The following is a 25,903-nucleotide window of genomic DNA, read 5'->3' as shown; positions in this document are numbered from 1 at the left end:
CACGCACCAACTACACCTTGTCATATGATGGGGTCAACTTCTCTATTTACCCGGATTTCACGCCTGTGTGCAAGAACAACGTCGTAAATTCCTTGATGTCAAACGGAAACTGCGAGACCTGCAAATTGATTATGCATTGTTGTACCCGGCCAAGTTAAGGGTGACTCACCAAGCCAAGCAACATTTGTTTACAACTCCACAACAAGTGAGCGATTTTCTGAAAACTCTACGCCATGCACGCTCCGGTCGCAGGAATGCTGACGATATGCCACGAGACGATGCCCAATCGCTGAATGATGATGGCTAAATGGCGGATTCGACCGGTTGGACACATTGCTGATCCGCTGGTGCCGTCCTGGAACTAGTGAACTGCTTTCGATCAAGAATGTACACTGCTGATGACCGAGTACACAGTAGACCAGTGCTGGTATGCTGGTGGTAATGTACTTCAGGCACCACCCCCCTTCCTTGACCGTGCCCGCTTCAGGCCGTACAGGATGAAGGGCAAGGTTCTGGGGGGTGGCTCTGTGCCTCCCTTGATGACCCCCATAGGGTGTACCCCCTTGGATGTGATTACTGCATTGCAGCTGTTGGGATGGTTGCTCATTGTTGTGGGTGGAGGGTGGGAAGGGATTTCTGGCAAGTTTGGGTTGCTTCAGTGGGAGGCGGGAAGGGTAGGGACCAGTATGATCAGGGAGAAGTTTTATCACCTCCGAACTGTTTTTGCTCAAATGCTTGAACTGTCTTACTTTAGCATGTTGGAGGTCGTCCCTAGGCGGGACAAGTTGGGAGGGCTGTTTACAAGTTGGAGCACGTTGTTAACTGAGAAAGCTTTCAAAGAGTTCTTACGTCTTAATCTGACAGGAATTTATGTAGGTTATTTGCGGGAGTGTTCTCTCGCACGGCATTGTGTACACACGAGTATTACCCCACAGGTTTCTATTGGCATATATGTTCATACACGACCCGAAATGACAACCCATTGGCTTCCAGCACATTGCTTGCTAAATGTTGAGACATTGCCTTTCCATGGGAGACACTGATTTAAATGTATTAACGTGGAATGTGCAGGGATTGGGGGACCCTAGGAAGAGACGTCAAATCCTATCATACTTAGACCGTCACTCGGTGCACGTGGCCCTCCTTCAGGAAACCCACTTCAAGGCACACGCTTCCCACACTTTCGCCACCAGATGGGCAGTACACACGGTGTTCTCGTCCTTCTCTAACTATGCTAGGGGTACAGCGATACTTGTAAAAAGAGGTACGCCCTTTGCTAAGACTGGTACGAAAGTGGATAGCCAGGGGCGCTATTGTATAATGTGGGGTAGATTGGGGCACATTGCTGTGACACTAGTATGTTGCTACGGCCCCAACATTGATGATCCGCAGTTTTTCACGGAGCTATGGGCAGCAGTTGTGGGAACCGGTCCTCAACACATTATTTGGGGGGGTGACTTCAACACTACTGTTGACCCTACCATGGATAGGTCTCACCCATCCCCGCACCATTACACTAAGGCAAGGTTGACACTCCGATCGGTGCTCAATGAGTATAGTCTAGTAGATACTTGGAGGCACTTACACTTTGGTTAAAGGGAAGGTACACACTTCACGGCACAGGCACGCTCTTGGGCGCGGCTTGATTATGTATTGTTGACGCCACAACTTTCTACTTCACTTACTAAGGCACTGCACCTCCCCAGGACATATTCGGACCACTCCCCCGTGAGAATCACGTTACGCTCAGCGAACCTAAGCCCCCCCACAACTGCATGGCGGATGCAACCTACGATGCTGCTTGACACAGTATTCCAGGAAGAATTACGCTGTGAGTGCTTAGATTTTTTTCAGAGAAATAAAGACTCTGTCAATGAGGTTGAAACAATCTGGGACGCATTTAATGTAACTTTGAGAGGGCTTTGCATTGCCAAGGGCTCCGGAGTTTTAAGGAGCATCTTGACACGTTTGAGGTCGCTTGAGGCAGATCTTACACGCCTTGAGGCATCATTGGCTATGAACGCAGACGATGCTACCCTCTTGACTATCCGCGAGAAGGTCTCTGAATATGCTGAGGAGGCTGCCAGAGAAACAAAATTTAGAGGTAAATACTGGGCTAATAGGCGCTATGGCGAAGGCGAGAGACCGGGGAAGGCCTTAGCTGCGACAATGAAACTGGCCAGAACACCTAATGTTATCCTAGAACTCGAGGACCCGGCTGGAGAAGTGTGTATAGATACAACTCGGATCCTCAATGCTTTTGTGGAGCACTATAGCTCATTGTACACCTCCACTAGATCTGGCACCCTCAGCTTACACGACTATCTGGCTGACGTCGCCCTTGGTTGGCTTAGTGATGCACAAAGGGCGTTCTTAAGTGCCCCTTTCGAGGTGGATGAAGTGCGTGATGCAATCATGAGCATGCAGTCCGGGAAAGCTACGGGACTAGACGGAATCCCAATCTAATTTTACAAGACTTACATAGACTTTATGGCCCCTGTACTGAAGGAGGTATACAAGGACGCTCTTGAGGTAGGTCACTTACCACCCTCTATGCGTGTTGCACTTATAACATCGCTGCTTAAGCCCAGGAAACCGGCGATCAAATGTGACTCTTATCGGCCCCTATCCCTCCTGAACTACGATGTAAAAATACTTGCAAAACTAATAGCCACTCACATCAGCCTCTTGCTCCCTGCCCTCATCCTGCCCGACCAGTCTGGTTTTGTACCTGGCAGAGCCACTTCACATAATTTACGTACTTTTTTTTCTGTCTTGGACTCGGTCCATGAAGACCTACCTATGGCTGCCATATTTCTTGATGCCACTAAGGCTTTTGATTCCCTGGAGTGGGACTATGTTTTCCGTGTCCTTGAGAGAATGGGGTTTCCAGCGATATTCATCTCGTGGATTCAGCTCCTGTATGAACGTCCTGTAGCTAGAGTTCTTATAAATGGCAAAATATCTTCGGAATTCCCGGTTACCAGGGGAACTAGACAGGGGTGCCCCCTGTCGCCGCTTCTATTTGCCATAGCGACAGAGCCCCTGGCTGCAAAATTGCGGCAACATCACAAAGACAATGGCCTACGTTGTTTTCAGCGTCAACTGCTGATATCAATGTATGCAGACGATATCACCTTATATGTGCGCGACCCGTGCGAAAATTTGAACCCCATCCTAAGAGAGTTTATAAGGTTTGGTAGACTCTCTGGAATTCAGATTAATTGGGGTAAATCATGCATATTCCCACTCACGGCGTCCACAGTTAAGTTCAATCTTGACTACCCCATTGCTTGGTGCGAATGAGACTTTAAATATTTGGGCATCAGCATTGAGAAAGATAGGGGTGAATTACTTAGAGCTAATTATGGCACCACTATGATGCGTATCACTGATAATATAATGAGATGGATCACGTTACCCCTTTCCTTAGCTGGTAGGACGTCCTTAATCAAAATGGTGATCCTCCCCCAACTATTATACCTATTTTTGAATATCCCATTTTACCCTGGCAGATATTTCTTCCAGCAACTTCGGACGGAACTCATCAGACTTGTGTGGGGAGGGAAATCGCCTCACCTAAAATGGGAGACCTTGATTAGATCCTATACTCAGGGCGGGTTTGGCGTACCGAATTTTGAATTGTATTACCAAGCAGCTCAAGCTCATTATGCCTATTACTGGGTGCACAAGCCTCGTTATATGCCCCAACTAGCTGTGGAACACTGGCTGGCCCATCCCCATAGAAGGAGCACTATACGCCCTGGTACCAGGTAGAAATAAGACACCTACGACAGTAATGAGCACAGTAACAGCGTGGTCTCGACTTACTTCTAAAATGGAGGCAGCGATACTATATACGCCTTTGCTGCCTCTGGTTTACCACCCGCGTTTACCTCTGCTACAAGAAGCTGGTTTTCGCAAGCTGCTACGTAATATACACGTTACAACATGGGGGGACCTCTACCATAATGGCACATTCCGAACTATGGACCATCTATATGGGGGCATACAGCCGACCCCGCTTGATGTCTTCCTATACATTAGACTTCGTCAGGGTCTGAAAGCCCTCACACCTGACTTTCAACATTAACCCCCGACGTTCCCTCCATTGAAGCTCTTACTTCAGAATGACACCCCTTGTAAACTTGTATCTACGATCTATAGATCGGTACATGCACACATAGCCTACCCAGCTTTAGCTGCTAAACTGCGATGGGATCAGGAGTTAGACACTCCACTAACAGATGAACAATGGGGATTCTGTCTCCAGCAGACGGAGCACATTTCTGCCAGCAGCAGGTTTAGGATCCTCCATTATAAATATATACACCGACTGTACTACACTCCTGTCCGAATGCTTAGATTCCGACTTCGTGCTACTGACACCTGTGATAGATGCAACGCCCCAGGGGCTGATTTTCTGCATTTAGCGTGGGGATGCGGGGAGGTGCAAAGGTACTGGAGCCAAGTCTTCGCAGCTCTGACTAAAATGATTCATGTTGACCTAGACCCCTCCCCTGTCTTAGCTTTGTTGGGATATGTGGAGCCCTTACAGGCAGCATACCGCAAATCTATTGCTCTAGCCCTCTTGGTGGCCAAACGTAGAGTGGCATGTCGATGGGGCAGAGGCAGGGCACCCAAGTTCAAGGATTGGATTCACGATCTTACATATTGTCAGGAACAGCTTAATACATACTCTGAGCTGCTGCCGCTTGCCTCACGTCCCAGGGATATATGGGCCCCACTACAGGGCTACCTAGCTCAGGAGCATGATGATGCCTCTGATGTGACGACCACTTGAAGCTCTGTGAGGGGGTCTTTTTGGGTTTTCCCCCTGGTACGCATATATGTAACTGGAATTGAACATGTGAGTCTTAGTGGTGGCATGGGAAACTGGGATGCCCTTTTTACTAGGCAAATGAAACTGAATGCTACATAAGCAGGTGTTGATTTCATTGTTCTACTGGGATGTGTGGCCTGGGGGGGAATGCCAGGCATCGGCCATCAGACCTGCTCACCGATGCCACGTCTCCACTTGGGGCAATGAGTTGTTGATATGAGAAGCTGGACTATATTATGCGCAGCTATCGCATATACTACAGGACTAGTTACTGTTCTGCTGATGTTTTTTATTTGCAGCATTCTATAATGTGGGTCAACTGATATATGCATGCTCTGTGGATTATGAACTGTGTACGAATCAATGCACTATTAACTGTTGTAATGTACCTGAAAATATCAAAATAAAGTTAAAAAAAAAAAAATACACACCAGTTATGTTGTCAACATGTAAGCTGTCCCCCATCAAATAGGCAGCTCCTCCAAAACAGCAACGATGTACACAGTCATGCAGTCTGTATGTAAACATGGACAATACAACAACATACATGTGAACACATTGTTAAACTGCATCTCCCTTTCACATTGCAGAGGGACAATCAACACCTCCTGCAGAGCAGCCCGAACCTCTCTTCTCTGATGATGAAGAGGACCACCACAGCTTTGATACCAAATCCCTCCAAGAGTTCATTGACAGCCTCAGCAGCCCAACCCCTCCCTCCAGAAGCAAGGCAGCCCAGCTGCAACGAGGACACCCCACCCCTGCACAGACCACACAGAAGGCAGTACACACCACCACGGCTGCCTCCCAGGACTCCCATGAAGAACACATGGCCTTTCAAGGCTGTGTGTTGGGATGCCAGGAGTGGCTGTCTGAACAGTTGCGGTGGGCTTTGACCATATGGCAGACAAACTAGATGCCATACATGGGTGTCTAAGTCCCATCAGGGAACACTCACAGCCCCTAACGGACACCCACAGTCTGCTCCATGCTCTCCAATGGACCATGGCTGACATCGCTGGAGCCCTGACTCAGAGAATAGAACAACTGTCCAGTCAGAGTGGCTCTAGCGATGTCACATGGGAGTCGGGACACATGCGGAGCTTAATGGAGACCATGGAGCGGGCCAATGCAGAAAGAGCGGCTGCCACGGCTGCACACCAGCGAGTGGTAGCTGGGTTCCTCGAAGACCTCAAAATCATCCTCATGGCATTGCTGCCACAAGGCCTGGCGCTGATGCATGCTGCTGCTACCACTACATCCACATCTCCGCCCCCTGAAGTGTCAGTGTCACACAGTGCAGCAGACATTCCACCTCCGGCCCTGAGGTGTGTCTGTCAAACAGTGCTGGAGTAAGGCCAGCATCACCCACACGTGAGGCACATGGAATAGCAGAGGACAAAGATGCAGATGAAACCGCCTTTGTGGTAAGAAGGACGCAGTAGCATTGATCTCTTCCATATGGCCGGTTTCAGCTTGGTTCTGCCCTCTGCATCATCACCTTCCACTGTCCCCCAATGCACCCTGCAACACTCACCTTGGACCTCGACATCGACTGCCATATACTGTCTAATCGCCAATGACACAGCAATCGGACTGCGGACTGAACACTTCCTCTTCCTTTGGACTTGTCATTCCCTGAAGGACTCTGGCTGGCCCTCCATTGGCCAACATTGTAAAGTGGGGTTTGCATGGCCCTGTACCACTTCAGATACAACAATCCACTGAATGTGCATTAAACATTCTGAATCACACAGATGTGTTGTGTCTATGGTCTTTCAAGTGTGGTAGTATGGATGAATGTAGGGTCAGTGAATTCCTCTTACATCCATGTGGCTCATGATGTTGGACTTGGGTCACAGGGTGACACATTGCCAAATGTTGTCCGGGTGGCGACGACGCAACTACAGCGACACACGCATTTGTTACTTCCTTGTCCAGCCCCGTACGGAACAACACCCAGAGCCCCGGGGTCATTGTTCAAACCCTTACGCTGGACCGGCTTACGCCAGGCCAGCCCACTACACTTACGCACACAGTGGGGGAATACAACTCTACATGTGCCAGGACTTCACTGTTGTGATCTGCTGACCACAGGTCTAGTTGTCAGCATGCCACAGCCACTCCCTCATGGCTGGTTTACACCCACACCACACCCTTCCAGTACACGCATAACAGGAAATGTGACCCTGCGCACATGCTTGAAGCCATTTTCAAACTCTCTCGGGGTGTATCCGTGTGGTGTGCGTGTAGACATGGGGTCTCAGAGGCCTGCGACATCACATTCCGCCGGCCCGGAGGTAACATGATAGTGTCCACACCACAATACCCAATCATAGAGGGTCCATGACTTGCGGGGCACAGACTTGGTGGCACCAGATACACTGTGGCCGGCACAAGCACACCGACACGGGACGGTGACTTTCGGTGCACTGAGGTAGGGGCACATTAAGTGCTGAGCGAGTGTGCAGCCTGCGATGATTCCCCATCCCGGCAGTCCAGACTGCTCAGGTTTTGTGTGCCCCGCTGGACGGCAGTGTAGGCCTGTGCCAGCGGAGAGTGGGGGCCTACCGCCACGTGGCGTCGCCTCCTGGATCACAGAGTTAGTGGCATCTATATTGCTGAGCAGGTGTGCAGCCTGCGATGATGCCAGGTGCACTGGTATGTCCTTTGCCATGGCAAAATCAAGACCGAAAATCAAAAGTGAGACCTGGTGGCCTAAGGAGCGGGCTGCATGATGTGGAAGGTGCCATGTCCGTGGACCTTGGGCTTGTGGTTTGCAGCGGCACATGGTGGACCCTCTTTTCTATACACCGGTAGGGGAAGGTGAGCAGTGAGACCTGGGTGCATAGGGACGGGCATGCACCGCTGGGTGGCGGGAGGGCTGGGGTGCAGCTGCCTGGGTGTGCGCTGGGGCGGACAGGCGATGATGTCATATGCAATTGTATGTACTGTACCCTTCATGTACCTGGACTCTGTTTCATGAGTCGGGTCTGTCTCAGATGTGGGACCTGGTGAACTGCACTATATACCGGCACGTGGTTGGAGATACACCAGTGGCAGCAGGTGAGCAGTGTGGCCTGGGTGCGCAGTGTCAGCACTCTCTCTCCCTGTCCCTCTCTTCTTTTCTCTGTCTCTCTCCCCCTCTCTGTCCGTCTATCTCTCTCTCCCCCTCTCTGTCCGTCTATCTCTCTCTCCCCCTCTCTGTCTGTAGATCTCTCTCTTCACCTCTCTGTCCATCTATCCCTCTCTTCCCCTCTCTGTCCGTCTATCTCTCCCTCCCCCTCTCTGTCCGTCTATCTCTCGCTTCCCCTCTCTCTCTCTCTGTATCTCCCTCTCTTCTTCGCTCTCTCTCTGTCCCTTGATGTGTGCAGGACACACCTTCTTTTTTCAGATTTTTGTCTTGCAGGCTGTGACCTACGGATTGTCCTGAGAGGAGCCTCCATGTGTCTTCATTTCTGTTCTGTGTTTATTTGAATACATTTTCATTTGTTGATTCAAAGGTGAATGTGTGCTGCTCAATTTTGTGACGACACATGCATGTCACCAGATGTGATTGTGCAACATCAGGCGGATTATTTGCTACATGATTCTGTGTAGTTGATGTGGCATGTCTTTGGCCGGAGGGGGTGCCCGGGGAGGGGGGTCCTGGGCTGGTGCCAGTGGGTGTTGTGGCCCTGTTGGGCCTCCCAGTTGCATGATTAGTGGCTCCATGGCATGTTGCCCTTCAGGTGTGGCTCTGGGCTGGGCTCCCTTTTGTGGTGCAGGCTGTGGTCCGACTTTACACCAGGTCAGAGCAGGTGTTAGTTTCCTGCTGCTAACGTGCCTTATTGCATGTTTCGTGGTTGTATCACCAATCTGGCTGGTCGTTGAGAATGTTAACTCGGCGATAACTCCATGAAAAGTGTTTTAAATATCTCACCCTTTGTTAAATTTCGGTCGGTCAAACCTGCCGGAACTTAACATGGGAAAAGGATACAGTATTTACGGTACCATGCAGAGTTTGGGGTCCACGTTATCCTCAAAATCTTGTGATAGATGTTATTTATTGCATTCCGATAAATAACAAATCTTATGATATCCTTATTTATGAGGTGTCATAAATAGCGCCTTGATTTGAAATGATAGTCATTGTATTTTTATACCATACAGAGTGAAGAAGTAGGAACGCCCACAGAAGATATTACATATTATACATCTGGATTAGATTTAGGTGAAATTATGCATCCCGTTTTGGTATGAGAGAATTGTCTCATATTTCTGAATTTGCAGAATCTGTGGAACGTGCCTATTCACTTGTTGCTATTTCACCGGGAGGAAGAGACAGATTTCTTTGAAATCCTACCACACTTCTTTGCATATATACTTTGCATATAGTCAGTTTGAGCATGCACAGCTTCTTTTTAAAAAAACTTAAGAAACCAGTCCATTCCACTGAAAAACTCTGCAGCGTAATCTATGGAATTTTTATGGAATATTTATTTCTCCATGAAAGGGTTTTAAGATAATTCATTCAGCAATAATTTGAAAGAAGCAAAACAACAACCATATTGGAAATTATGCCAAGATGAAGATTAACCACAATATTTATAAGAAGTACACAACATATACAAAGGAGAGGAAGTTCAGTAGAAAACAATTTCACTATCAAAGAATGCATGATATAAGAAAAGGGACGGGTGGGAATATATTATTATCTGAGACTTGACCAAGCAACATAGACCCTCATTTAGGCCCGTGTGGAGAGGCCTCCAAATGCGGTGCTGAAGGTCCATTTTTGCCAGCCCCATAGTACATATCTACATCTTTTTGCCTGAAAGTACTTCTGCTGACAAGTCAGAAACACTTTGAATGAAAATGGTAATCGACAGTCAGTCCATCATGACATAGTGGTATGGTGGACTGGTTAGCAACTTTTATTTAAAAAATAAATAAAATAAACGTGAGGGTATTCTTTGAAAAACATAACAACAAGTGTTCTTGAAGTGCTAACAGTACTCTACTAGAGCATAAGAGACATGGTTCTAGTTTTTTTGCCCGATGCTGCCATGCTTTAGTTTCCATGGCTGACCTGGGAGGAAAACAGCTTTAAAAACCCCATCTTGAAAATAGCAGGTCTTCTGACACTGTGGAGTTGACGCTTCTTTGGCAGCTGGCCCACTGACAAGATGCTTCTGACAGTGGAATTGGCGTAGCCTCATAGATAAGAAACTTAGAAGTTCCCCAATCTCTAAATAAGATAGAGAAATTATAAAGTGGGTAAATGGAGCGACCACTGAATTTAACCCTCCTCTAACTGACCCCGGGATATTTCGTGAAAAATTAACAAAGATATGGAAGATGTATGATAGAAGACTAATACCAGTGCTCAAAAACAGCTTGACTGTATTAAAAAAACAAATTTTAAATCACTTTGTCCTTCCTACAATATATAATGTACAGATATTATAGAATTGCACATTGATAGTGATAGACAACAACATGTTTCCAACAAAGTGTTTCATCAAAGACAATGAGAGGGAATCTTCCATTGCCTAAGATGTCACCTTCAATCAGATGGGGAAGGGAACCTATATTGACTTCTAAAATTGTATGCTGTGTTTATCCACAGTCGAATTATCTCTCTTGTGTTGAACCCATCAAGCAGGTGACATTAGACAGCAGGGGAGCTGTGGGAGACCCATACAAAATATGGGTCTCAAAGTCTTCTGATGAGCTGGGCGTGAGGTGCAACTTTTATAGGATTTTTTAGACAGTGGGTAGTAGGGCTCCTGCACACCTTATACTCAATGAGAAAAAAGTTCCCAAGGGCAAACCTCTACACTTTTGTAGCACACAATGCATTATTCTAAGTAAAATCCAACATGGCAGAACCTTTGAGCCCTTTACCAGCCAGGTTTGTGCCTAGGACAATGAGCCGTCCCATTCTCCTCACCTATACCAAACAGGTTCTGGGACCAGGTCCCCTTCCACTGGGATGGTGTCAAGCTGGCTCTACTGTAGCCTAAAATTAAAGGGCTTCTCTTCCCAGGCATGCCTTTACCCTTAACTATGAATGGTCGGATCTCTCCCCTGTCATTTTCAAGTTAATGAAGTTCCTAAACCTTTCCCAACTGCCCTTTCTGAAATGATTCTCATAATTCACACCCAAGTCTTCCTTCCAAAAGGTCTAGGCCATTGTTTGTTTCTGCTCTGGTGGGTGGCACAACAGGTGTTGCAGTAAACAAGTTACATTTAACTTTATGTGCCATTGCTGGAGTTTCCTGCACGATTTACCATGAACTTGTTGGAAAGGTAATATGGGAACCGGAAATTAGTCAATTTCTCCATGCTTTAGAGGTTATAGCAAATACGCTGGGAAGTGAACAGTAGTACCCCAATGGGCAGAGTTAAAAGAAACAGTAATACCTGTCAGCAAAGAATGGGGATGACAACACACAAAAGGGCAGTTTTTACATATATATATATATATATATATATGAAACAGTACCCTGCTGATCCAGCTCTCGATGCTGCACTTAAACCACAGGTACAGACCTCTCAGACGCCAAAAGTTTAGTAAAATAAAGTGTTCTTTATTTTCTCCTCTCCACCAGCATGACGCGTTTCGGCTGTATTGCTACAGCCTTGATCATATATATATATTCACCAAACTTCTCCAGATCAGGAAAGAAGATCGAGCCACACCGACCAGGTACTTTCATAAAGTTTTATTTTCGGGCAAAAAGACGCGTTTCGAGCGCACAGGCTCTTGGTCACATATATATATGTCAAAACAGGTTGCTCCTCCTGGAGATCACTGCCCGTGGGGGGTGGCGCACACGATGGCGGAACACACCGGCTATCTTTAATCGATCACAAAACCATTCATTGAAGCGTGCTCTCAGCAAAAACAATTACGGCAAAGTTCAAGTGTCCACCACTGTGTTTATTCACGACACGTTTCGCCACTGGACGAGGCTTGGTCTTTTTATTATTTTTTGAGGGCCAGACAGCTGTCTAGTTGCTGTGACCGGACACTTGTTGCCACTTATATGGGCACGTGCATCAAGGTAGGAAATTGCAATTCCTTAATTGTGATTATTAAGGAAATCCAATTATGGAATCGCAATTGCCTTTGCATGTAGGTTTTGCTAAAATATTAGCGATTCCTACATATTCCTTAATTGCAAATAGCAATTAAGGAATAGTTTCCCATTCATTCCTATGGGCCTAGAGGCTGATAGGAATGAATGGGAAATGCATGTGCAATTTGCGAGTGCCAAACAGGTACTTGCAAATTACGAATGCAATTGCAAGGGTGCAAGGGGACCAAAAGGCCACCATGATGATCCCTCGAAATTGGCATTTGTGCACATGTGGCTCACATACATGCCCCAATTTTTGCAAATGACCATAAACTTGGTTTTGATGGTAATTAGCGTTTCCTAAATACGGTCACATTTAGGAAAGGCTTGTTGCATCCCAAATAGGATATCACAATTTGCGATTCCCTAAATGCATTTGCAATTTAGGGAATCGCACATTTTGCGATTACCTATTTTTTGAGTTTGCATTTGGGTTGATGGATCCCAAATGCCGAAATACCGGTCGCAAAGGAGCTGATTCTGCAAATTGGTCCAATTGCGACTGGCATTTAGGTTGATGTATGTGCCCCCTAGTGTACTATACCCCACAAGGGCACTACACGCATCGTACATTTTTCAATATGTTTTAATCTTATTTTAAAATGGGCATACGTGGATGCATATGTGGCTGAATGTACAAACATAGAGAAGGCCATCTTAGAATGTTTTTGTAAAACTTTATTACAAAATCATTCAGCGGTGCGTCTGTGAATGTACACAAGCACACAAAGGTGGCAATCTTTAAAAGTTTCAGTAAACTTTATGACAAAAGCTTTCAGCGACAAATGAGTGTTCACACATGTGGATGCAAGGTTGGCAATTTTTTATATGTTTTTGTAGTAAAGATGAACTGATTGATTAAAAAATAGGCATTGGTAGAGCCAATAGGTTACCATGTACAGGAATTTATATAGCGCAAATCACCAAGCGGTCTCTAAGCGCTTGCTTAGGGAACCCGTCCTGGTATTCCCCTGTGAGATAACCCCGGCAGGGTATCTGCAAGGTGAAAGCCAGGCATCCCGCCACGAGGGGCCATTGTGGAGATTAAGCAAGCTATTGCCCAGAGTCGCAGAGTGTGAACCCGTGAATCGAGTAGGCACCGGAGCGAGAATTGTCGAGTCCATGGACAATTTAGGACTCAAGACCCCGCCGAGCTGGGAATTGAACCCTGGTCCCGGGCTGACCTCTGCTTCCAGGTCTGCCTCCTCTAAGCAGTGAGCCACACTTATCCAATAGGTTATCAGCCAATAGCAGACCTGTAAGCTTTGTTTCAAGGTTTGAGAGTAATTTATGTGTTGTTTACTTTACATTGCTTAATTCATAACATTCCACACCCTGAAAGAAATTAGAGGCAGTATAACATAAATGACCTATTCATGAAGTGCATTACAGTGTATTAGGCAGATCTTTAAGAAAAGTTGACAATATATTACACACATAATGACCAGTGTTGGCACAAAAACTAGATGAATTATAGATCAGTATTCAGACGATAATTATTATACTAATTGTGTCCATCATATGTCAGTTAGGGCGTGGTGGTAGTTTTTTTGGCGCAATCGGTTCTTAATGGATTCCAAGTATCTCTGAAGCGAGAAGCACTAAGGAGTTGAGTCATATATGTTTCAGAGTGTTCGCCACATATTGAGAGATCAGTCAACCATTTGTCTAACTTTGAGAGATGGCCTTGTCCCCAAGTCTTGCCTACTCTACACTTCCCACTAGCAGGACCAACACAACATATTGATGAAAATTGAGCACATTCTTTGAATTACTTTGAAAAGTAGAATATACACTCGATAGACTTGCCCTGAAATAAAATGTTTTTTTATTTATGGGTAGAACCAGCACAGGACATTGGCAAGGTGATGAATTCACTTATGGAGATGACACAAGATTGGGGTGTTGCCGAATGTGGAGAAGAGTAAGAGTCAGGTGAAAGAGTTTGATAATGTTAAACTAGAACCTAATCTGCTGAGGAACATGTCAGAGGCGTTTAGACAGCAGTGAAGTTCTGGCAACTTTCTAAGAAGGTGATGTCATTTCAATCTTAGGGGTTTATTCAGATCTTGGCGTAGGGAGTAATTACTATTGCCATGGTGAAGAACATTAATCCCGCCATGGCAAGGGTACTCCACCTGGCGTATTTAGAGATGTTCACTGCCCCAATGGACATGTCTAGAATTTAAAGGATCTGTCAGCTCTGTATCTAGAAGACCTGCACACCTGTTATATATCTGTGTGTAATCAAAAATAATTCTTTTTATCATTTTTTTTGTGTTAGGGTGCAGCCCTGCTATGGGTCGTGCCCACAACCCGTCTGTTAATGCTGCACTGTATAGAGCTAGGGCAAACTAGGCCTGCAGGGTGCTCCACCAATGTCCCTAAGGCTTCACATCTATAATCAATTGTTATTAGTTCAATAGAAAACTTCAAACATATTGTAATCAAAAGACAATGCAAGACAGTTTCTGTTTCTCAGATATTTTTCTATTTCTTTAAATGAATGGTTTTCAAACATTTTTTGAAAGAATGATATCCTGAGCATACATTTCCAAAATACTTTTGTTCCATAAGCAAAAATGAGATCTATATACAAATTATGATTCCTAAAACGCCCAATGCATTTCGGGTTGCGTGGAACCCTTCTTCAGGGGTTGCAAATCATACGAATTATACAAATTATTCTCTTGTATTTCTTCTTTGATTCTCTTTCATTCCAAGGGTGGGCACTACAACATAAATGATACATATTTCAAATGCATTTTTGGTTATGTTCTACATAGTTCCAATGGGATAGGACTTAAAAAAGAAAGAAATGAAATAAAGGGTACATGGTGTTGACGAAATGAGCCAAAGGCGTGCAGAAGATGAAACGAAAGGAAAAAGGTGAAATAAAAGTGTGAGAGTTTGTAAGCCACAGGAGTGATTTACCCGTGTTTTCTATATTCATCATGTGAGATTCTTAGTGATCTCCTACGAGTGCTACCAGCGTCCTAATCCCTGGTAGGTGTCACACTCCACCTTAGTTAATTAGGCATTTCTACTCACGTTTAACCCTAGCGTTCGTCAAAGTTTCGATTTCTCAATACTCCATGCTGACTTGAATTTTTCGGATAGCCAATGTTAACTGAAATAGTAAGATGCCCCTTTTTTTTAGAAATTAGATTGGTTCTCGCTTTGTTAGCTATATTATATACAGTCCACTTCTTACCCCACTGTCTGCTCCGTTATCCTCTTCCGTCTCGACCATTCTGTCGGGGAACTCGACCTGAATGCTCGTTTATCACTCCGCACTGCTACCTTCCTGGTCATAAACAAAAATGCCGCCCTTAGTCGAAAACTCCTCGCTCCAAGTGAGGTTCTAGTTATGTAAAGTCACTAAAGTTTCCATACCTTCGTACGCTCGGTAATAGTACCGCCTCCTGTTCCTGCCGAATCTCCTTCCGGTTCTATCACGTGATAGTCGCACCTCCCTCCTCTTAAAGCGAAAGCTATTACTCGGTAACTTTATTGAGATTGTCCCGTGTACACGCGAACAATATTACCCTATCTCTTATATTCTCCAACTTCTTTTGTGATTGTATCGTATTATATACAAAAATCAAGCCAGAAATTGCACAACTGTGATCACAAGGGATATGCAAACACACGCTGTAATTTACTTTTTGAATTTATGATTTCATTTCAATCTACTAACTTTTCTCAACTTTTCCTTTTTTCTTTTCTTGTTCTATTGTTCAGGAGAGTGTAATACACAATCACAGTTCACACTTAAACAGGAAGCTCACATTAGTAGTCTCTCCGAGTATTTAGGGACTAACCATATTATGACCCCGTAATTAGCACTCTGTTCAGAATCCCCGAATCTACATAGCTTGTAAAGATAATACGATACAACCACAAAAGAAGGTGGAGAATATAAGAGATAGGGTAATATTGTTCATGTGTACACGGGACAATCTCAATAAAGTTACAGAGTAATAGCTTTCGCTTTAAGAGGACGGAGGTGCGACTATCACGTGATAGAACCGGAAGGAGATTCGGGAGGAACGGGAGGCGGCACTATTACCGAGCGTTCGAAGGTATGGAAACTTCAGTGACTTTACATAATTAGAACCTCACTTGGAGCGAGGAGTTTTGGACTAAGGGCGGCATTTTTGTTTATGACCAGGAAGGCAGCAGTGCGGAGTGATAAACCCAGCATTCAGGTCGAGTTCACCGACAGAACGGTCGAGACGGAAGAGGATAACGGAGCAGACAGTGGGGTAAGAAGTGGACTGTATATAATATAGCTAACAAAGCGAGAACCAATCTAATTTCTAAAAAAAAGGGGCATCTTACTATTTCAGTTAACATTGGCTACCCGAAAAATTCAAGTCAGCACTGAGTATTGAGAAATCGAAACTTTGACGAACGCTAGGGTTAAGCGTGAGTAGAAATGCCTAATTAACTAAGGTGGAGTGTGACGCCTACCAGGGATTAGGACGCTGGTAGCACTCGTAGGATAACACTAAGAATCTCACATGATCAATATAGAAAACACAGTGAAATCACTCCTGTGGCTTACAAACTCTCACACTTTTATTTCACCTTTTTCCTTTCGTTTAATCTTCTGCACGCCTTTGGCTCATTTCGTCAACACCATGTACCCTTTATTTCATTTCTTTCTTTTTTAAGTGCTATCCCATTGGAACTAAGTAGAACATAACCAAACATGCATTTGAAATATGTATCATTTATGTTGTAGTGCCCACCCTTGGAATGAAAGAGAATCAAAGAAGAAACACAAGAGAATAATTTGTATAATTCGTATTATTTGCAACCCCTGAAGAAGGGCTCCACGCAACCCGAAATGCATTGGGCGTTTTAGGAATCATAATTTGTATATAGATCTCATTTTTGCTTATGGAACAAAAGTATTTTGGAAATGTATGATCAGGATATCATTCTTTCAAAAAATGTTTGAAAACCATAGATTTAAAGAAATAGAATAATATGTGAGAAGCAGAAACTGTCTTGCATTGTCTTTTGATTACAATATGTTTGAAGTTTTCTATTGAACTAATAATAATTGATTATAGATGTGAAGCCTTAGGGACATTGGTGGAGCACCCTGCAGGCCTACTTTGCCCTAGGTCTATACAGTGTAGAATTTAAAGGAACCTGCACAAAGGCCGATTCCTGGAAATGCATTCTAGGTTTGACGGATAGCTCGAACAACATGATGGAGCCGTACATCATGCTTACAACTTTTATTTTATTTTCAAGGAGAAAATTCCAAAGCGGGATTTTCTATTTGAAAATAAAAATAAACAGTGCCCTCCTTGCCATGGGAGTTTCCTCCCATGGCATGAGGGGTATTGAGCACTTTCAGTGCCCCTTACCTCCAGATTTTTCCTGGCGATGACAGACACATAAAAATGGCTATATATCTTCCCACCTAAATTAGGTGAGTGGACATATGGTCAATTGTCCAATGGCCCAAACTATGGGGCCGATTAGGATGGCGGTGAATCCGCATCCTCCGGGCCAGCGGAAGCCACCGCGGGCCTGGAGGATGCAGATTCACCGCTGCGGCCACAGACATAACCAACCACCAGATTAGGATGGTGGTGGGATTGCGGTGGGACCAGCGGCAGATGGAAGGTCCACCCGCCGCTGATCCACGGGGTGTGGAGGACTATTTGGTGGCGGTGTCTGCAAGACACCGTCAGCCAAATTAGGATGTGCATTGACACATGCTTTTACACAGCTGCTTTTCCGCCATGGAAAAGCATGTGATCTTTGGTGTTTGGGGGCCCGTTGAGGGCCCCCAGGGTGTCGGGGGTGGGGGCTGCACATGGGGGGCACCTATGGTACCCCCCAGCATTTACATGCACAAAGCGGCAGGCACCGCGCGGTGCCTGCCGCTTTATGCATGTAAATGTAAAACATGCATTTTTAACCTTGCGGCGGGTGCTGCTTCAAGCAGCACCCGCAGCAAGGTTAAAGATACGGGATGTGACCTCCAGGGTGTCGGTTACATCCTAATTGCACCGGAGGGACCGCCGCTGCCCCTGCGGACGGTCCCTCCACCTCAGGGGTGGCGGACGGACGCAGGTCCGTCTGCCATCCTAATAGGCCCCTATGTCTCTGCCACCTATAAACTGAAGGTCCGCCTGACACTAATTGACGTGGGGGGGCCTTCAGGTTGGTAGAAAGGGTACTCCGTTAACAATGAAATAGACCCTTAGTCATTAATGGTCTAGTTGAATTTTCCAAATAGATTGATTCCATTAAGATGGTTTTTCTCTACGTGGGTAACTTGCGCTGTTTTATGACTCAATCATAAATCTCATTTTTTTTATAAATCCTTGAGGCTGTACATTGATGTTGACAGGGGTGTGTGTCACAAGATGACCTGAATGATAACATGAGGCTGCAATCGTGAGTGAACAATTGCCAAGCAAGAGCATTGTTTTCCGGTTCTCAGTTCAGAATGCCTGCACAAGACCTGCACCACTCATTTCTGTGGTATAGGTCTTGAATAGACATTCTACAAACTGCCCCCATCATACAATTGCTTACATCACTTATTTTGCGTTGTCTACAAATGACTGTGTTTTTTGTTTGTTTCAAGAAGAGAAGCAAGAACTCAGTTGCTCATCATCCATCTCCTTACATCCTGGTGAAATTCAGGGACAATATTCCAGAAGTGGGTGATGTGACATCATCTTTACTTTCAGGTCTTTGGGGTTTTTGCCGCAGATTAACTCCCCTTTTGCAAGGGTTACAAAGCATTCATATGCACTTCATGATATATGAGTATGTCTTAATGGCAGGAAAGGGGTTACACTACTGTTCCTTGAATGCATTTTGCCACTTAGCCTTTGGTGAGTATGTGATGTGCTTGGCTATGTACAGAAAACCTGGACAGGAGTGTGATAAACTAGGAAGAAGGTGGGCCCAATAGGTGGCATCTCCCTTTTTGGTGCCTGAGGCCATGGTTGTATAATTATGTAATCTCTTCAGGTCTCAGTTTGAAGGCTTGCCAATTGACTGTAAGTACTCCCTGACCTTCACTGGGTACTTCAGAGTGAGAAAGGTAGTGGTAGGCAGGTGGAATGGAGAGGCTTATAGTGTTATCCAAAGAGGATTGTGTTACATGAAATGACCTACAATGGATTTTAAGATCCCTTTCTCCAACACAACTGATTCATGAAGTGGTTCATGGTGACATTAGAGTCAGGTCAAGGGGAGTGGTTTATCCAGTAAAATTTGTCCGGCACTACCTGTTGGTTAGTGAAATGGGCTACAAATAAATGAGAATGTTACCCACAGGATGGTCTACTTAATCAGTTCACTGACAAAGGCAGCCCCCAGGGAGTGCAAAAATGGGCCTTAGTATGTACATCACAAGTTCCATTTCATTGGCAGCAGGTATTTCAGTGAAAACAATTCTGAAGGTGTACTGGTTAAGGTTTACATATTTTCAGTTCAAAGAATGTCTGCTGCAAGGGCAACATCATGGATTCCCCACAGTTGCTTCTACTTGAGGGATGCTGCTTTAAAATCAAACTAACAACTTTAAGTGTTTCAGAATTTCTTCTATTTCCACCATGGCTTTGTTGACATTAGTGATTTTTACTCCTGGTATGGCCATGATGGAAATACAGAGTGTGCTCTGTCTAAATATGGAGCTGCTATGGGATTGTAGGATGTGTGTTTTTCAGTTCTACAGCAAGGTTTCTTTCATTAGTCTTGGCAGCGTAAGTATTTCTCCAAATCAGGCAATTAGGCGCAAACGTTATTCTTTTGCAGATTCCTTCCTTTGTGTAATTTGTTGGTCGGCTGTCCATAGTCAACTTGTTTGAGATGTTGGCAGCCATACAGCTAACCTGCTGCAACATTAGCTGGGTCATCTGGGCGCAGATACTATTATTAACACTAGAAAACATCACCGTATGTTTGATCATATCTAGAAAATCTCTACTGGAAGGAGGACCTATAATGATTGTTGGGTCGAGGGTCAAGACCTCGCAGACCTTTGTCATTTCAAGATTCTTAACTGTGGTTTTGTAGCTCATGGCCTTCCTTTGTCAACATCAACATGATTAAAGGGCGACGCCTGAATTTCTGTTCATTCTCTCGTTTCACTAATTTTCTGTATTGGGTGTCTGCTGGTGGCTCAACAGAAATATTACATATGAAATATTTTTTTAACAATGATTTAAAGCCGAGGGGAAAAAAATCATTTGACCCATCCATCAAAATATTAATTTGCCTATATTGGTAGGAGATAAAAATATGCGCCTTTCAAGTAGACCCACTTTCTTTCTGTTTATTTCAGGTTCACCTAGACTGCTATATATGGTGCAATCTAGGTTATTTTCTTTGCATACAATTACACATAGTAAAGAATTTACAATGATATAAACAGGACTAGATGAACCAGAATTAAATGACAGAACATGAATTGAATAAGGTACTCAACCATGGATACTGGCAAACTAGAGAGCTTTGCTATTCCATGTTGCCATCATTAGACTAAAAAGATGCGAAACACAAATAACGCTGAAAAAGATGGCGATATTTTATTTCTGCAACTGAGCAATTTTCAATGAGAGCATCGGACAAAATCCACTCTATGTCAAACATCGCAATGCAATGACAGGCACAATTTTCTGTACCTAGTGAGAGGTGTTGCATAATACAATCTACACTCTAAGGGCTTGATTACGTGTCTGGCGGTCCATGGGCCGCCAGAATCGCGGGGGCGGTGGTGGCGTCTTCTGACTGCTCTATTTCAATTAGGGTAGTCAGACCACCATTGCCCAGCCTCAGCTGCCAGGGAACAGCAGTTCCCTGTTGGTGGTGCAGCAGTGTAGAGGCAATAGTATGCCTTGCAGGACCACTGCGGTCCTGTCAAGTATATTACAAGTTTCCACTCCACCACGGTTTTCATGGCAGTACCACCACCATGAAAACCATAGCGGAGAGGAAGTGGGTCCCCTGGTATCTCATGCTATGGGAAGCCACACAAGGGGCACAACAAGGGCTCCCCTGTATGCATGCACACCAGTTCCTTCATGGCATGAACTTTACAGTCCATACTATGTAGGAATTGTTTTTGACATTCCCATGTCGGTACCATTTTCTGAGGCACCGCTGTGGGAACATAAAAAAAAGTCTACCAGACACGAGAAACCCTTAGAATCTGGCGGGTGGCCTGACCATGAGTTTTGTGATGAGGCAGCAGGGTGGACCCTGCGTCGCACTGCCAAACTCGTAATTGTTATTGTTAATTTATTCTTATTAGGCGCACAGCTACCCAAGGGCTTCCCAGCGCCGCCTGAAAAGGTAAAGAAAGAAAGACAAGAAAAGCTCTATAAGTTAAACAGCCAGGTTTTTAGGCTCTTGCGATAGTTCACGTAAAGGATTTCAGTCCGAAGTACCCTCTGAAGGGAGTTCCACAACTGTGGGCCAAGATAAGAAAACGACCAGCCGCCCATCCGGGACAGTCTAATCCTTGGCACAATAAAATTAGCCTGTGAGGCAGAACGTAAGGTACGTGAGGGAAGATAGCGCTGAACTAAAGCTTTCAGATATTGTGGTGCCACAGTTGATTCTGAACATATAGCTCAGGGCTTTGAACTTTAAACGGTTCTCAACCCTGAGCCAATGCAGCTCACGAAGGGTGCGTGAAATGGAAGCACTTTTGGGAATCTTGCAAAGCTGCCTGCCCGCCGCATTTTGGACCAGTTGCAGCTTACGTACTACATCCTTATTGGCTCCAAGATAAATAAGGCCCTAAGTGGATTTTGATATGCACAAGCCATTTAAGTTATCTATTGTGTAGTATACAAGGGAGACAATGAGCAGAATGTGTGGATTCAGCCATTACACCTGAATTTGATAGTTTCATACAAGTCTTGAAGCCTGATTTGAGACACAACTCCATTCAATTATAAGTGGCTTGGTGTTCCTGCTCCTGGATTTTGCTGGTGTGGGAACGCGGGACCTGATTTTACCAGCAGGAAAATCCAACTTGTGAATTGCTGCGGGATTGAGCTGCAAGTGCAGCCAGGACCCGGACTCACGCCCCTACCCAACCCCCTTTTAGGGCATGTGAAGACCATATAATACTCCCCTTTGCCAGACCATATCCTTCCCTCCCCTTGACAGTCCTCAACAAACCCCTCCCCATCCCTTGCCACACACTTCTACTGTACACAATACTACTTGGTTACAGCAGGTGGTAAATGTGAATGATAATAGCCACAGTACTGGAAATTCCATGTGGAATTCCAATCAGGTCGACCCAGTTAGTCTCCATTCTGTGAGAGAATAACTAATACTAGAGGTAGACTGGTGTAGAGATGTAGGCCAAAAACCTTATTTCTGTCCATTGTGTCTCTGCTCCTGACTAGTAATTAGGGTCTTAGACAGAGACGTAGCTCCCATTGGTGCAGCAGGTGCAATGGCACCGGGGCCCAGGGGACTGAGGGGTCCATTGAACCCTGATTATGCTTTGTATTTTATCATTCAAGCAGCAGCCAGTCAACTCCCTTTATTTAACTTGTGCCCATGTCACACTGCCTATGGTACTGGGCTTCCAGAGTGCACCGGACAGTTGGTCAAAACCTCTAAACTAGCTGTAGGTAGCATACATGTCATGAAATAAATGACACGGGGACACTTGATATCTCCGACTAAAAAACTCAAAAGTCTAATAAGGGCCTGTTCTAAAGGTTCGCTCGTAAAAGTAATTTCCTTAAGAAGTGTGACCTCCCGGTCCCATAGCTGTATCAGAAACTCAGAAAGCTGTAATGTTAACATTGTAAAGAAAAGTAGCTTACTCTCTTCACGAATTGGCTGTGCAAAGCTGAATGTTTGCAGAAAAAATGAACACGAAAGCTGCCTGACACCCAGCAAATAAGCCAAGGATGTTTGACATTGAGAATCAATCAGATCTTGCGGTGTAGAGGGAATTTGCTTTTATTTTTTTAATAAAAGAGAGTTAGTTGGGGGAGGACAAAGTGGATTGTTACTGACAGGTGTGATTAGTAAATCGTTACTAGTGTGGCTGCTCTATGACAGCTATTATTTTTCCTTTTAGGAAAGATAATAATACTGTCACTGAACGTACATGCACATGTGATAAAGCCTTATATGCATTCTAAAACTGAGAAAACAGCTATCGATTCAATTCTGTCACATAAACGTGAACACTGTGGTTTCTGTGCACTTTGGATAGCAGATTTACAAAGATGTTACTCTGCAATTTTATTTGTTTTTCCAATAGTATTTTTATATGCTGCTGCACATAATTGTGTGGCAGAGCATTTAAAACAAAGGTACTTTAGCATATGGCAAGTTGTGTGGTGAACGTATGATATAAGAAATATTGTAGAGAGGCAGGTGCATATATGTGAAGCTGTAGAAAGCATAAACATCATATTTAGACGATATGGGGAGAACGATGAAGGTGACACCCCAGATCTCATTGAGGTAGAAGAGAGGAGAGTGTATACATAGTATAGTTAGATATATACACTATTGACCTTAGCAAACAGTAAGGGGCATATTTACTAGCAAGGTGGCGGAGCGCAGCGTTAAGCCAAGAGGGCTAACCTGTGCTCCATCACTTTTGAAATGCAGGGATGTGAAGTAGTTACAAAAATGTGGCGCACCCCTGCATTACCCCTAGCACTTAAGTTAAAGAAGCAGCCTAGCCTCAGCGCAGGCACCCTTTCGCCATGTTGCAATGTTGCCTGCACTGCAGGGGGATTGTTTCTGTGCAGGAAGGGACACCTTTCTGCACATAAAGAATCTTTACAGGCAATTTGCTGTTTCTATGTGTGCTGCAGAATACAGCACACATGGAAACAGCAAATTACGAGGATAAATGAGGCATTTCTCTTTGTATCGCCTGTTTAAGACCAGGTATTTCCTGGTCCGATCTTTGGCGCTGCCCAATAATTTGTAAATATGGGGCAGCATCAAAGAACAATGGGTGTTGCGGTGGAATGCCCACAGCAACACCCACTGCCCACCCTTTTCACGCTAAGTATAGCATAAAAGTGTGTCTTATTTACAAGGCGGCGTTGAACCACGTTAAGTGGCTTAACGCCGCCTTGGAAATAAAAACAAAACCACTGGGTATGGGCTCCCACAGGCATTGCTTGCCACAATTGTATAATAAACAAAACAGTTGCAAATGCCGCTAATTTTCAAATTGACCATTGGTTGCATAAACATACGACTGAAACAATATGTTAGATGAATTGAATTCCACTTATTTTAGTTTCTTTGTATTTTCAATTAAACACTTCTATTTTGAAAGTAATTTTCACAAGTATTCTACAAATATTAAAACCCTGGAGTGCACAACAAATATCATATACAGTGCTTACAAACTCATTAGATATTTACAATATTATACAACTTCCTCACCATTCAATCATCATTCATACGTCACTCAATCCACACAATCTCATTTTGATAGGAATGTAGAAGCACAGGTAGTGAAATGTACATGTTTCTTCTGGAGATGTTCTTTTCTATATTGCTTTTAGGATTTACACTGAAGGGGCAAGTCTGAAGTGGGTATATAGGGCACTCCAAATCCTAAATGAGTTCCATAGAAGGTGAAGTTGAACATTCTAAAATGCAGTGTTTTTGAGAAGTCATGAAAATGTTTTAGTGTTGCTGGACAATTCCACTCTTTGGGCAAGATAGGTATAGACTTTAGGTACATGGCCTTTCAAGAGATGCAGACTGTTTTGGTAATAAAGTGAGATTTGGGAGTTAACCAGGTGAGGATGTGGACTACAAGGGTGATTCTCTACATTTTGTTCATAGGAGTAAGAAACCAGGAAGCCGTAAAAAGGGCAACTTTAAGAGGGGCAGACAGTACTGTCGGAGTTCAGTTAATAGAACATTTATGTTCTCCATGAGGGACGTCACCAAGGATTGGAATTCTATATTTTGGAGTACTTGTAGTTTGAATCATATACTTTGTGAGATTTCTTTAATTGAAAAGTCAAAATGGAGATGTTTATCTATTTTTTATGAATCTCTCTCTCTCTCTCTCTCCTCAGATTGCCATGGTTTACTTTAAGGGCCTGATTACAAGTTTGTCAGTTAATTCATCTCAAACATGACAGATATCCGGTCCGCTGTATTCCGACTCCCATTATCTTCAATAGAATATATTGGAACTCGTAAATCATGTTTGTGATGGAGTATCCCCGTCCACCAAACTCGGTATCAGACCCTTACTGTTTTTCTGTTCAAAATATTTTATTGAAGATTATTATAATCAAGACATACAACAAAAAAAAAGAATATTCATATGAATACACTATAAATGAAGCACATAGTCAAGTTCATTTCAGTTCAGGTAAAATTAGAAGTAAGCATATATTAAATAAATAAGGGGAGAGGGAGGGAAGGTAAACAAGAAATATCTAAGTATACTAAACGGATAAGAAAGAGCTAATATGCACTAACAATTCTTACAATTAAGGAGCAAAAGATAAAAGGGTAATACGCAATAAATATATCATGAATTAGATAAATAAATATCAACAGGAATCCAAAATGAATGATAAGAAATAGATTTATGAGAAACCCCAGATAAAGATAATTGAGCACCTCTTCTTGTAAAAATCACCCAAGACCACCATGCATGAACTGATAATTTTGAAACATCTTTCCAACAAAAAGTAATGGATTTTATCGCAGCTGAAATCAAGAAATTAAAAAGTTTACATTCAAGATCAGATAAATCTTTTGACAACACAACAGATTTGCATATTAATATTTGATATGATAAGTCTTCCTGAATATTCAAAATCTTCTTAATAATGTTCCATACCTCAGACCAAAATTTATAGATTAAATGACAAGTAAAGAGCATATGTCGTAGTGAACCAGGATGCAAATT

The sequence above is a fragment of the Lissotriton helveticus genome, chromosome 11, assembly GCF_964261635.1.
Source record: "Lissotriton helveticus chromosome 11, aLisHel1.1, whole genome shotgun sequence".
Lineage (NCBI taxonomy): Eukaryota > Metazoa > Chordata > Amphibia > Caudata > Salamandridae > Lissotriton > Lissotriton helveticus.
Note: the sequence above shows the minus strand (reverse complement) of the source record.